At 35.7% G+C, this 13,799-nt stretch overlaps 9 non-coding genes across 9 annotated transcripts; all 9 read left to right on the top strand.

The window, feature by feature from the left end:
- Window positions 1–1,357: 1,357 nt before the first annotated feature.
- TRNAN-GUU (transfer RNA asparagine (anticodon GUU)) lies at window positions 1,358–1,429 on the top strand. Its single transcript has one exon. It is a non-coding gene; the product is annotated as a tRNA-Asn (tRNA).
- A 634-nt stretch (window positions 1,430–2,063) lies between these two features.
- On the top strand, window positions 2,064–2,135 carry TRNAD-GUC (transfer RNA aspartic acid (anticodon GUC)). The gene has a single exon. It is a non-coding gene; the product is annotated as a tRNA-Asp (tRNA).
- A 2,752-nt stretch (window positions 2,136–4,887) lies between these two features.
- Window positions 4,888–4,959, top strand: TRNAD-GUC (transfer RNA aspartic acid (anticodon GUC)). The gene has a single exon. It is a non-coding gene; the product is annotated as a tRNA-Asp (tRNA).
- Window positions 4,960–5,595: 636 nt separating this feature from the next.
- On the top strand, window positions 5,596–5,667 carry TRNAD-GUC (transfer RNA aspartic acid (anticodon GUC)). Its single transcript has one exon. It is a non-coding gene; the product is annotated as a tRNA-Asp (tRNA).
- Window positions 5,668–7,011: 1,344 nt separating this feature from the next.
- TRNAD-GUC (transfer RNA aspartic acid (anticodon GUC)) lies at window positions 7,012–7,083 on the top strand. Its single transcript has one exon. It is a non-coding gene; the product is annotated as a tRNA-Asp (tRNA).
- A 1,341-nt stretch (window positions 7,084–8,424) lies between these two features.
- TRNAD-GUC (transfer RNA aspartic acid (anticodon GUC)) lies at window positions 8,425–8,496 on the top strand. The gene has a single exon. It is a non-coding gene; the product is annotated as a tRNA-Asp (tRNA).
- Window positions 8,497–11,250: 2,754 nt separating this feature from the next.
- TRNAD-GUC (transfer RNA aspartic acid (anticodon GUC)) lies at window positions 11,251–11,322 on the top strand. Its single transcript has one exon. It is a non-coding gene; the product is annotated as a tRNA-Asp (tRNA).
- Window positions 11,323–11,958: 636 nt separating this feature from the next.
- Window positions 11,959–12,030, top strand: TRNAD-GUC (transfer RNA aspartic acid (anticodon GUC)). Its single transcript has one exon. It is a non-coding gene; the product is annotated as a tRNA-Asp (tRNA).
- Window positions 12,031–13,372: 1,342 nt separating this feature from the next.
- TRNAD-GUC (transfer RNA aspartic acid (anticodon GUC)) lies at window positions 13,373–13,444 on the top strand. Its single transcript has one exon. It is a non-coding gene; the product is annotated as a tRNA-Asp (tRNA).
- The last annotated feature ends 355 nt before the right edge of the window (window positions 13,445–13,799 follow it).

The following is a 13,799-nucleotide window of genomic DNA, read 5'->3' on the forward strand; positions in this document are numbered from 1 at the left end:
AATTCCCCGACGGGGAGGCGATTCATTTTATTCACACAATTAAATAAAATGATGTACTTTCTAACATTGTAAAATATATCTGTCATTATCCTTGCCTATTCTGATTGAGAAAAATGGTTGAATTCACTGATGGCCAAAATGCTTACTGATGTGTTAACTGAAATTCAGAATATGCTCTGAATATTTCAATATGCACAGGCGTACCATCAAAAACACTTTACATCTGCATTCTCTTGGAAAATGATATGAAGCAGTGGTGAATCCTAGGCTGCTGTTCCACTCGATTGGCACAATTTACAAGTAGAATGACTGCTTTTGGTTAGTAGTGACCCCTGGTGGCTAATAGTTATAAGCTGCAAATGGTAAAGTGAGCTGATTATATATATATATATAGATATATATAAATATATATATTGATAGTTAGAAAGATAGCCAGATAGACAGATCGATAGATAGATATTTATTTCAATGAAATAATTTCTTGATAAAACTGATTGTTTTTGGCTAGGAATTTCTGTATTGTAATATTTAGGAAAAAAGATTACTTGTCCTAACCAAAAGCAGCAAATCTGCCTATTACAATACTGTGAATTGATCGAGGGTATGCCTTAACCCCAAGGAGGTGGGCACTGTTTAACTGATGCCAATAAGTCCTCGTTAGTATAGTGTTCAGTATCCCCGCCTGTCACGCGGGAGACCGGGGTTCAATTCCCTGACGGGGAGGCGATTCATTTTATTCACACAATTAAATAAAATGATGTACTTTCTAACATTGTAAAATATATCTGTCATTATCCTTGCCTATTCTGATTGAGAAAAATGGTTGAATTCACTGATGGCCAAAATGCTTACTGATGTGTTAACTGAAATTCAGAATATGCTCTGAATATTTCAATATGCACAGGCGTACCATCAAAAACACTTTACATCTGCATTCTCTTGGAAAATGAGATGAAGCAGTGGTGAATCCTAGGCTGCTGTTCCACTCGATTGGCACAATTTACAAGTAGAATGACTGCTTTTGGTTAGTAGTGACCCCTGGTGGCTAATAGTTATAAGCTGCAAATGGTAAAGTGAGCTGATTATATATATATATATAGATATATATAAATATATATATTGATAGTTAGAAAGATAGCCAGATAGACAGATCGATAGATAGATATTTATTTCAATGAAATCATTTCTTGATAAAACTGATTGTTTTTGGCTAGGAATTTCTGTATTGTAATATTTAGGAAAAAAGATTACTTGTCCTAACCAAAAGCAGCAAATCTGCCTATTACAATACTGTGAATTGATCAAGGGTATGCCTTAACCCCAAGGAGGTGAGCACTGTTTAACTGATGCCAATAAGTCCTCGTTAGTATAGTGGTCAGTATCCCCGCCTGTTACGCGGGAGACCGTGGTTCAATTCCCCGACGGGGAGGCGATTCATTTTATTCACACAATTAAATAAAATGATGTACTTTCTAACATTGTAAAATATATCTGTCATTATCCTTGCCTATTCTGATTGAGAAAAAAGGTTGAATTCACTGATGGCCAAAATGCTTACTGATGTGTTAACTGAAATTCAGAATATACTCTGAATATTTCAATATGCACAGGCGTACCATCAAAAACACTTAACATCTGCATTCTCTTGGAAAATGAGATGAAGCAGTGGTGAATCCTAGGCTGCTGTTCCACTCGATTGGCACAATTTACAAGTAGAATGACTGCTTTTGGTTAGTAGTGACCCCTGGTGGCTAATAGTTATAAGCTGCAAATGGTAAAGTGAGATGATTATATATATATATATAGATATATATAAATATATATATTGATAGTTAGAAAGATAGCCAGATAGACAGATCGATAGATAGATATTTATTTCAATGAAATAATTTCTTGATAAAACTGATTGTTTTTGGCTAGGAATTTCTGTATTGTAATATTTAGGAAAAAAGATTACTTGTCCTAACCAAAAGCAGCAAATCTGCCTATTACAATACTGTGAATTGATCGAGGGTATGCCTTAACCCCAAGGAGGTGAGCACTGTTTAACTGATGCCAATAAGTCCTCGTTAGTATAGTGGTCAGTATCCCCGCCTGTCACGCGGGAGACCGGGGTTCAATTCCCCGACGGGGAGGCGATTCATTTTATTCACACAATTAAATAAAATGATGTACTTTCTAACATTGTAAAATATATCTGTCATTATCCTTGCCTATTCCGATTGAGAAAAAAGGTTGAATTCACTGATGGACAAAATGCTTACTGATGTGTTAACTGAAATTCAGAATATGCTCTGAATATTTCAATATGCACAGGCGTACCATCAAAAACACTTTACATCTGCATTCTCTTGGAAAATGATATGAAGCAGTGGTGAATCCTAGGCTGCTGTTCCACTCGATTGGCACAATTTACAAGTAGAATGACTGCTTTTGGTTAGTAGTGACCCCTGGTGGCTAATAGTTATAAGCTGCAAATGGTAAAGTGAGCTGATTATATATATATATATAGATATATATAAATATATATATTGATAGTTAGAAAGATAGCCAGATAGACAGATCGATAGATAGATATTTATTTCAATGAAATAATTTCTTGATAAAACTGATTGTTTTTGGCTAGGAATTTCTGTATTGTAATATTTAGGAAAAAAGATTACTTGTCCTAACCAAAAGCAGCAAATCTGCCTATTACAATACTGTGAATTGATCGAGGGTATGCCTTAACCCCAAGGAGGTGGGCACTGTTTAACTGATGCCAATAAGTCCTCGTTAGTATAGTGTTCAGTATCCCCGCCTGTCACGCGGGAGACCGGGGTTCAATTCCCTGACGGGGAGGCGATTCATTTTATTCACACAATTAAATAAAATGATGTACTTTCTAACATTGTAAAATATATCTGTCATTATCCTTGCCTATTCTGATTGAGAAAAATGGTTGAATTCACTGATGGCCAAAATGCTTACTGATGTGTTAACTGAAATTCAGAATATGCTCTGAATATTTCAATATGCACAGGCGTACCATCAAAAACACTTTACATCTGCATTCTCTTGGAAAATGAGATGAAGCAGTGGTGAATCCTAGGCTGCTGTTCCACTCGATTGGCACAATTTACAAGTAGAATGACTGCTTTTGGTTAGTAGTGACCCCTGGTGGCTAATAGTTATAAGCTGCAAATGGTAAAGTGAGCTGATTATATATATATATATAGATATATATAAATATATATATTGATAGTTAGAAAGATAGCCAGATAGACAGATCGATAGATAGATATTTATTTCAATGAAATCATTTCTTGATAAAACTGATTGTTTTTGGCTAGGAATTTCTGTATTGTAATATTTAGGAAAAAAGATTACTTGTCCTAACCAAAAGCAGCAAATCTGCCTATTACAATACTGTGAATTGATCAAGGGTATGCCTTAACCCCAAGGAGGTGAGCACTGTTTAACTGATGCCAATAAGTCCTCGTTAGTATAGTGGTCAGTATCCCCGCCTGTCACGCGGGAGACCGTGGTTCAATTCCCCGACGGGGAGGCGATTCATTTTATTCACACAATTAAATAAAATGATGTACTTTCTAACATTATAAAATATATCTGTCATTATCCTTGCCTATTCTGATTGAGAAAAAAGGTTGAATTCACTGATGGCCAAAATGCTTACTGATGTGTTAACTGAAATTCAGAATATACTCTGAATATTTCAATATGCACAGGCGTACCATCAAAAACACTTAACATCTGCATTCTCTTGGAAAATGAGATGAAGCAGTGGTGAATCCTAGGCTGCTGTTCCACTCGATTGGCACAATTTACAAGTAGAATGACTGCTTTTGGTTAGTAGTGACCCCTGGTGGCTAATAGTTATAAGCTGCAAATGGTAAAGTGAGATGATTATATATATATATATAGATATATATAAATATATATATTGATAGTTAGAAAGATAGCCAGATAGACAGATCGATAGATAGATATTTATTTCAATGAAATCATTTCTTGATAAAACTGATTGTTTTTGGCTAGGAATTTCTGTATTGTAATATTTAGGAAAAAAGATTACTTGTCCTAACCAAAAGCAGCAAATCTGCCTATTACAATACTGTGAATTGATCAAGGGTATGCCTTAACCCCAAGGAGGTGAGCACTGTTTAACTGATGCCAATAAGTCCTCGTTAGTATAGTGGTCAGTATCCCCGCCTGTCACGCGGGAGACCGTGGTTCAATTCCCCGACGGGGAGGCGATTCATTTTATTCACACAATTAAATAAAATGATGTACTTTCTAACATTGTAAAATATATCTGTCATTATCCTTGCCTATTCTGATTGAGAAAAAAGGTTGAATTCACTGATGGCCAAAATGCTTACTGATGTGTTAACTGAAATTCAGAATATACTCTGAATATTTCAATATGCACAGGCGTACCATCAAAAACACTTAACATCTGCATTCTCTTGGAAAATGAGATGAAGCAGTGGTGAATCCTAGGCTGCTGTTCCACTCGATTGGCACAATTTACAAGTAGAATGACTGCTTTTGGTTAGTAGTGACCCCTGGTGGCTAATAGTTATAAGCTGCAAATGGTAAAGTGAGATGATTATATATATATATATAGATATATATAAATATATATATTGATAGTTAGAAAGATAGCCAGATAGACAGATCGATAGATAGATATTTATTTCAATGAAATAATTTCTTGATAAAACTGATTGTTTTTGGCTAGGAATTTCTGTATTGTAATATTTAGGAAAAAAGATTACTTGTCCTAACCAAAAGCAGCAAATCTGCCTATTACAATACTGTGAATTGATCGAGGGTATGCCTTAACCCCAAGGAGGTGAGCACTGTTTAACTGATGCCAATAAGTCCTCGTTAGTATAGTGGTCAGTATCCCCGCCTGTCACGCGGGAGACCGGGGTTCAATTCCCCGACGGGGAGGCGATTCATTTTATTCACACAATTAAATAAAATGATGTACTTTCTAACATTGTAAAATATATCTGTCATTATCCTTGCCTATTCCGATTGAGAAAAAAGGTTGAATTCACTGATGGACAAAATGCTTACTGATGTGTTAACTGAAATTCAGAATATGCTCTGAATATTTCAATATGCACAGGCGTACCATCAAAAACACTTTACATCTGCATTCTCTTGGAAAATGAGATGAAGCAGTGGTGAATCCTAGGCTGCTGTTCCACTCGATTGGCACAATTTACAAGTAGAATGACTGCTTTTGGTTAGTAGTGACCCCTGGTGGCTAATAGTTATAAGCTGCAAATGGTAAAGTGAGCTGATTATATATATATATATATAGATATATATAAATATATATATTGATAGTTAGAAAGATAGCCAGATAGACAGATCGATAGATAGATATTTATTTCAATGAAATCATTTCTTGATAAAACTGATTGTTTTTGGCTATGAATTTCTGTATTGTAATATTTAGGAAAAAAGATTACTTGTCCTAACCAAAAGCAGCAAATCTGCCTATTACAATACTGTGAATTGATCGAGGGTATGCCTTAACCCCAAGGAGGTGAGCACTGTTTAACTGATGCCAATAAGTCCTCGTTAGTATAGTGGTCAGTATCCCCGCCTGTCACGCGGGAGACCGGGGTTCAATTCCCCGACGGGGAGGCGATTCATTTTATTCACACAATTAAATAAAATGATGTACTTTCTAACATTGTAAAATATATCTGTCATTATCCTTGCCTATTCCGATTGAGAAAAAAGGTTGAATTCACTGATGGACAAAATGCTTACTGATGTGTTAACTGAAATTCAGAATATGCTCTGAATATTTCAATATGCACAGGCGTACCATCAAAAACACTTTACATCTGCATTCTCTTGGAAAATGAGATGAAGCAGTGGTGAATCCTAGGCTGCTGTTCCACTCGATTGGCACAATTTACAAGTAGAATGACTGCTTTTGGTTAGTAGTGACCCCTGGTGGCTAATAGTTATAAGCTGCAAATGGTAAAGTGAGCTGATTATATATATATAGATAGATATATATAAATATATATATTGATAGTTAGAAAGATAGCCAGATAGACAGATCGATAGATAGATATTTATTTCAATGAAATCATTTCTTGATAACACTGATTGTTTTTGGCTAGGAATTTCTGTATTGTAATATTTAGGAAAAAAGTTTACTTGTCCTAACCAAAAGCAGCAAATCTGCCTATTACAATACTGTGAATTGATCGAGGGTATGCCTTAACCCCAAGGAGGTGAGCACTGTTTAACTGATGCCAATAAGTCCTCGTTAGTATAGTGGTCAGTATCCCCGCCTGTCACGCTGGAGACCGGGGTTCAATTCCCCGACGGGGAGGCGATTCATTTTATTCACACAATTAAATAAAATGATGTACTTTCTAACATTGTAAAATATATCTGTCATTATCCTTGCCTATTCCGATTGAGAAAAAAGGTTGAATTCACTGATGGACAAAATGCTTACTGATGTGTTAACTGAAATTCAGAATATGCTCTGATTATTTCAATATGCATATGCGTACCATCAAAAACACTTTACATCTGCATTCTCTTGGAAAATGAGATGAAGCAGTGGTGAATCCTAGGCTGCTGTTGCACTCGATTGGCACAATTTACAAGTAGAATGACTGCTTTTGGTTAGTAGTGACCCCTGGTGGCTAATAGTTATAAGCTGCAAATGGTAAAGTGAGCTGATTATATATATATATATATATAGATATATATACATATATATATTGATAGTTAGAAAGATAGCCAGATAGACAGATCGATAGATAGATATTTATTTCAATGAAATCATTTCTTGATAAAACTGATTGTTTTTGGCTAGGAATTTCTGTATTGTAATATTTAGGAAAAAAGATTACTTGTCCTAACCAAAAGCAGCAAATCTGCCTATTACAATACTGTGAATTGATCGAGGGTATGTCTAAACCCCAAGGAGGTGAGCACTGTTTAACTGATGCCAATAAGTCCTCGTTAGTATAGTGGTCAGTATCCCCGCCTGTCACGCGGGAGACCGGGGTTCAATTCCCCGACGGGGAGGCGATTCATTTTATTCACACAATTAAATAAAATGATGTACTTTCTAACATTGTAAAATATATCTGTCATTATCCTTGCCTATTCTGATTGAGAAAAAAGGTTGAATTCACTGATGGCCAAAATGCTTACTGATGTGTTAACTGAAATTCAGAATATGCTCTGAATATTTCAATATGCACAGGCGTACCATCAAAAACACTTTACATCTGCATTCTCTTGGAAAATGAGATGAAGCAGTGGTGAATCCTAGGCTGCTGTTCCACTCGATTGGCACAATTTACAAGTAGAATGACTGCTTTTGGTTAGTAGTGACCCCTGGTGGCTAATAGTTATAAGCTGCAAATGGTAAAGTGAGCTGATTATATATATATATATAGATATATATATAAATATATATATTGATAGTTAGAAAGATAGCCAGATAGACAGATCGATAGATAGATATTTATTTCAATGAAATAATTTCTTGATAAAACTGATTGTTTTTGGCTAAGAATTTCTGTATTGTAATATTTAGGAAAAAAGATTACTTGTCCTAACCAAAAGCAGCAAATCTGCCTATTACAATACTGTGAATTGATCGAGGGTATGCCTTAACCCCAAGGAGGTGAGCACTGTTTAACTGATGCCAATAAGTCCTCGTTAGTATAGTGGTCAGTATCCCCGCCTGTCACGCAGGAGACCGGGGATCAATTCCCCGACGGGGAGGCAATTCCTTTTATTCACACAATTAAATAAAATGATGCACTTTCTAACATTGTAAAATATATCTGTCATTATCCTTGCCTATTCCGATTGAGAAAAAAGGTTGAATTCACAGATGGACAAAATGCTTACTGATGTGTTAACTGAAATTCAGAATATGCTCTGAATATTTCAATATGCACAGGCGTACCATCAAAAACACTTTACATCTGCATTCTCTTGGAAAATGAGATGAAGCAGTGGTGAATCCTAGGCTGCTGTTCCACTCGATTGGCACAATTTACAAGTAGAATGACTGCTTTTGGTTAGTAGTGACCCCTGGTGGCTAATAGTTATAAGCTGCAAATGGTAAAGTGAGCTGATTATATATATATATATAGATATATATAAATATATATATTGATAGTTAGAAAGATAGCCAGATAGACAGATCGATAGATAGATATTTATATCAATGAAATCATTTCTTGATAAAACTGATTGTTTTTGGCTAGGAATTTCTGTATTGTAATATTTAGGAAAAAAGATTACTTGTCCTAACCAAAAGCAGCAAATAAGCTATTACAATACTGTGAATTGATCAAGGGTATGCCTTAACCCCAAGGAGGTGAGCACTGTTTAACTAATGCCAATAAGTCCTCGTTAGTATAGTGGTCAGTATCCCCGCCTGTCACGCGGGAGACCGTGGTTCAATTCCGCGACGGGGAGGCGATTCATTTTATTCACACAATTAAATAAAGTGATGTACTTTCTAACATTGTAAAATATATCTGTCATTATCCTTGCCTATTCTGATTGAGAAAAAAGGTTGAATTCACTGATGGCCAAAATGCTTACTGATGTGTTAACTGAAATTCAGAATATGCTCTGAATATTTCAATATGCACAGGCGTACCATCAAAAACACTTTACATCTGCATTCTCTTGGAAAATGAGATGAAGCAGTGGTGAATCCTAGGCTGCTGTTCCACTCGATTGGCACAATTTACAAGTAGAATGACTGCTTTTGGTTAGTAGTGACCCCTGGTGGCTAATAGTTATAAGCTGCAAATGGTAAAGTGAGCTGATTATATATATATATATATAGATATATATAAATATATATATTGATAGTTAGAAAGATAGCCAGATAGACAGATCGATAGATAGATATTTATTTCAATGAAATAATTTCTTGATAAAACTGATTGTTTTTGGCTAGGAATTTCTGTATTGTAATATTTAGGAAAAAAGATTACTTGTCCTAACCAAAAGCAGCAAATCTGCCTATTACAATACTGTGAATTGATCGAGGGTATGCCTTAACCCCAAGGAGGTGGGCACTGTTTAACTGATGCCAATAAGTCCTCGTTAGTATAGTGTTCAGTATCCCCGCCTGTCACGCGGGAGACCGGGGTTCAATTCCCCGACGGGGAGGCGATTCATTTTATTCACACAATTAAATAAAATGATGTACTTTCTAACATTGTAAAATATATCTGTCATTATCCTTGCCTATTCTGATTGAGAAAAATGGTTGAATTCACTGATGGCCAAAATGCTTACTGATGTGTTAACTGAAATTCAGAATATGCTCTGAATATTTCAATATGCACAGGCGTACCATCAAAAACACTTTACATCTGCATTCTCTTGGAAAATGATATGAAGCAGTGGTGAATCCTAGGCTGCTGTTCCACTCGATTGGCACAATTTACAAGTAGAATGACTGCTTTTGGTTAGTAGTGACCCCTGGTGGCTAATAGTTATAAGCTGCAAATGGTAAAGTGAGCTGATTATATATATATATATAGATATATATAAATATATATATTGATAGTTAGAAAGATAGCCAGATAGACAGATCGATAGATAGATATTTATTTCAATGAAATAATTTCTTGATAAAACTGATTGTTTTTGGCTAGGAATTTCTGTATTGTAATATTTAGGAAAAAAGATTACTTGTCCTAACCAAAAGCAGCAAATCTGCCTATTACAATACTGTGAATTGATCGAGGGTATGCCTTAACCCCAAGGAGGTGGGCACTGTTTAACTGATGCCAATAAGTCCTCGTTAGTATAGTGTTCAGTATCCCTGCCTGTCACGCGGGAGACCGGGGTTCAATTCCCTGACGGGGAGGCGATTCATTTTATTCACACAATTAAATAAAATGATGTACTTTCTAACATTGTAAAATATATCTGTCATTATCCTTGCCTATTCTGATTGAGAAAAATGGTTGAATTCACTGATGGCCAAAATGCTTACTGATGTGTTAACTGAAATTCAGAATATGCTCTGAATATTTCAATATGCACAGGCGTACCATCAAAAACACTTTACATCTGCATTCTCTTGGAAAATGAGATGAAGCAGTGGTGAATCCTAGGCTGCTGTTCCACTCGATTGGCACAATTTACAAGTAGAATGACTGCTTTTGGTTAGTAGTGACCCCTGGTGGCTAATAGTTATAAGCTGCAAATGGTAAAGTGAGCTGATTATATATATATATATAGATATATATAAATATATATATTGATAGTTAGGAAGATAGCCAGATAGACAGATCGATAGATAGATATTTATTTCAATGAAATCATTTCTTGATAAAACTGATTGTTTTTGGCTAGGAATTTCTGTATTGTAATATTTAGGAAAAAAGATTACTTGTCCTAACCAAAAGCAGCAAATCTGCCTATTACAATACTGTGAATTGATCAAGGGTATGCCTTAACCCCAAGGAGGTGAGCACTGTTTAACTGATGCCAATAAGTCCTCGTTAGTATAGTGGTCAGTATCCCCGCCTGTCACGCGGGAGACCGTGGTTCAATTCCCCGACGGGGAGGCGATTCATTTTATTCACACAATTAAATAAAATGATGTACTTTCTAACATTGTAAAATATATCTGTCATTATCCTTGCCTATTCTGATTGAGAAAAAAGGTTGAATTCACTGATGGCCAAAATGCTTACTGATGCGTTAACTGAAATTCAGAATATACTCTGAATATTTCAATATGCACAGGCGTACCATCAAAAACACTTAACATCTGCATTCTCTTGGAAAATGAGATGAAGCAGTGGTGAATCCTAGGCTGCTGTTCCACTCGATTGGCACAATTTACAAGTAGAATGACTGCTTTTGGTTAGTAGTGACCCCTGGTGGCTAATAGTTATAAGCTGCAAATGGTAAAGTGAGCTGATTATATATATATATATAGATATATATAAATATATATATTGATAGTTAGAAAGATAGCCAGATAGACAGATCGATAGATAGATATTTATTTCAATGAAATAATTTCTTGATAAAACTGATTGTTTTTGGCTAGGAATTTCTGTATTGTAATATTTAGGAAAAAAGATTACTTGTCCTAACCAAAAGCAGCAAATCTGCCTATTACAATACTGTGAATTGATCGAGGGTATGCCTTAACCCCAAGGAGGTGAGCACTGTTTAACTGATGCCAATAAGTCCTCGTTAGTATAGTGGTCAGTATCCCCGCCTGTCACGCGGGAGACCGGGGTTCAATTCCCCGACGGGGAGGCGATTCATTTTATTCACACAATTAAATAAAATGATGTACTTTCTAACATTGTAAAATATATCTGTCATTATCCTTGCCTATTCCGATTGAGAAAAAAGGTTGAATTCACTGATGGACAAAATGCTTACTGATGTGTTAACTGAAATTCAGAATATGCTCTGAATATTTCAATATGCACAGGCGTACCATCAAAAACACTTTACATCTGCATTCTCTTGGAAAATGAGATGAAGCAGTGGTGAATCCTAGGCTGCTGTTCCACTCGATTGGCACAATTTACAAGTAGAATGACTGCTTTTGGTTAGTAGTGACCCCTGGTGGCTAATAGTTATAAGCTGCAAATGGTAAAGTGAGCTGATTATATATATATATATATAGATATATATAAATATATATATTGATAGTTAGAAAGATAGCCAGATAGACAGATCGATAGATAGATATTTATTTCAATGAAATCATTTCTTGATAAAACTGATTGTTTTTGGCTATGAATTTCTGTATTGTAATATTTAGGAAAAAAGATTACTTGTCCTAACCAAAAGCAGCAAATCTGCCTATTACAATACTGTGAATTGATCGAGGGTATGCCTTAACCCCAAGGAGGTGAGCACTGTTTAACTGATGCCAATAAGTCCTCGTTAGTATAGTGGTCAGTATCCCCGCCTGTCACGCGGGAGACCGGGGTTCAATTCCCCGACGGGGAGGCGATTCATTTTATTCACACAATTAAATAAAATGATGTACTTTCTAACATTGTAAAATATATCTGTCATTATCCTTGCCTATTCCGATTGAGAAAAAAGGTTGAATTCACTGATGGACAAAATGCTTACTGATGTGTTAACTGAAATTCAGAATATGCTCTGAATATTTCAATATGCACAGGCGTACCATCAAAAACACTTTACATCTGCATTCTCTTGGAAAATGAGATGAAGCAGTGGTGAATCCTAGGCTGCTGTTCCACTCGATTGGCACAATTTACAAGTAGAATGACTGCTTTTGGTTAGTAGTGACCCCTGGTGGCTAATAGTTATAAGCTGCAAATGGTAAAGTGAGCTGATTATATATATATAGATAGATATATATAAATATATATATTGATAGTTAGAAAGATAGCCAGATAGACAGATCGATAGATAGATATTTATTTCAATGAAATCATTTCTTGATAAAACTGATTGTTTTTGGCTAGGAATTTCTGTATTGTAATATTTAGGAAAAAAGTTTACTTGTCCTAACCAAAAGCAGCAAATCTGCCTATTACAATACTGTGAATTGATCGAGGGTATGCCTTAACCCCAAGGAGGTGAGCACTGTTTAACTGATGCCAATAAGTCCTCGTTAGTATAGTGGTCAGTATCCCCGCCTGTCACGCTGGAGACCGGGGTTCAATTCCCCGACGGGGAGGCGATTCATTTTATTCACACAATTAAATAAAATGATGTACTTTCTAACATTGTAAAATATATCTGTCATTATCCTTGCCTATTCCGATTGAGAAAAAAGGTTGAATTCACTGATGGACAAAATGCTTACTGATGTGTTAACTGAAATTCAGAATATGCTCTGATTATTTCAATATGCACAGGCGTACCATCAAAAACACTTTACATCTGCATTCTCTTGGAAAATGAGATGAAGCAGTGGTGAATCCTAGGCTGCTGTTCCACTCGATTGGCACAATTTACAAGTAGAATGACTGCTTTTGGTTAGTAGTGACCCCTGGTGGCTAATAGTTATAAGCTGCAAATGGTAAAGTGAGCTGATTATATATATATATATATAGATATATATACATATATATATTGATAGTTAGAAAGATAGCCAGATAGACAGATCGATAGATAGATATTTATTTCAATGAAATCATTTCTTGATAAAACTGATTGTTTTTGGCTAGGAATTTCTGTATTGTAATATTTAGGAAAAAAGATTACTTGTCCTAACCAAAAGCAGCAAATCTGCCTATTACAATACTGTGAATTGATCGAGGGTATGTCTAAACCCCAAGGAGGTGAGCACTGTTTAACTGATGCCAATAAGTCCTCGTTAGTATAGTGGTCAGTATCCCCGCCTGTCACGCGGGAGACCGGGGTTCAATTCCCCGACGGGGAGGCGATTCATTTTATTCACACAATTAAATAAAATGATGTACTTTCTAACATTGTAAAATATATCTGTCATTATCCTTGCCTATTCTGATTGAGAAAAAAGGTTGAATTCACTGATGGCCAAAATGCTTACTGATGTGTTAACTGAAATTCAGAATATGCTCTGAATATTTCAATATGCACAGGCGTACCATCAAAAACACTTTACATCTGCATTCTCTTGGAAAATGAGATGAAGCAGTGGTGAATCCTAGGCTGCTGTTCCACTCGATTGGCACAATTTACAAGTAGAATGACTGCTTTTGGTTAGTAGTGACCCCTGGTGGCTAATAGTTATAAGCTGCAAATGGTAAAGTGAG

This window comes from Lissotriton helveticus, chromosome 1_2 (genome assembly GCF_964261635.1).
Source record: "Lissotriton helveticus chromosome 1_2, aLisHel1.1, whole genome shotgun sequence".
NCBI classification, from domain to species: Eukaryota; Metazoa; Chordata; class Amphibia; order Caudata; family Salamandridae; genus Lissotriton; species Lissotriton helveticus.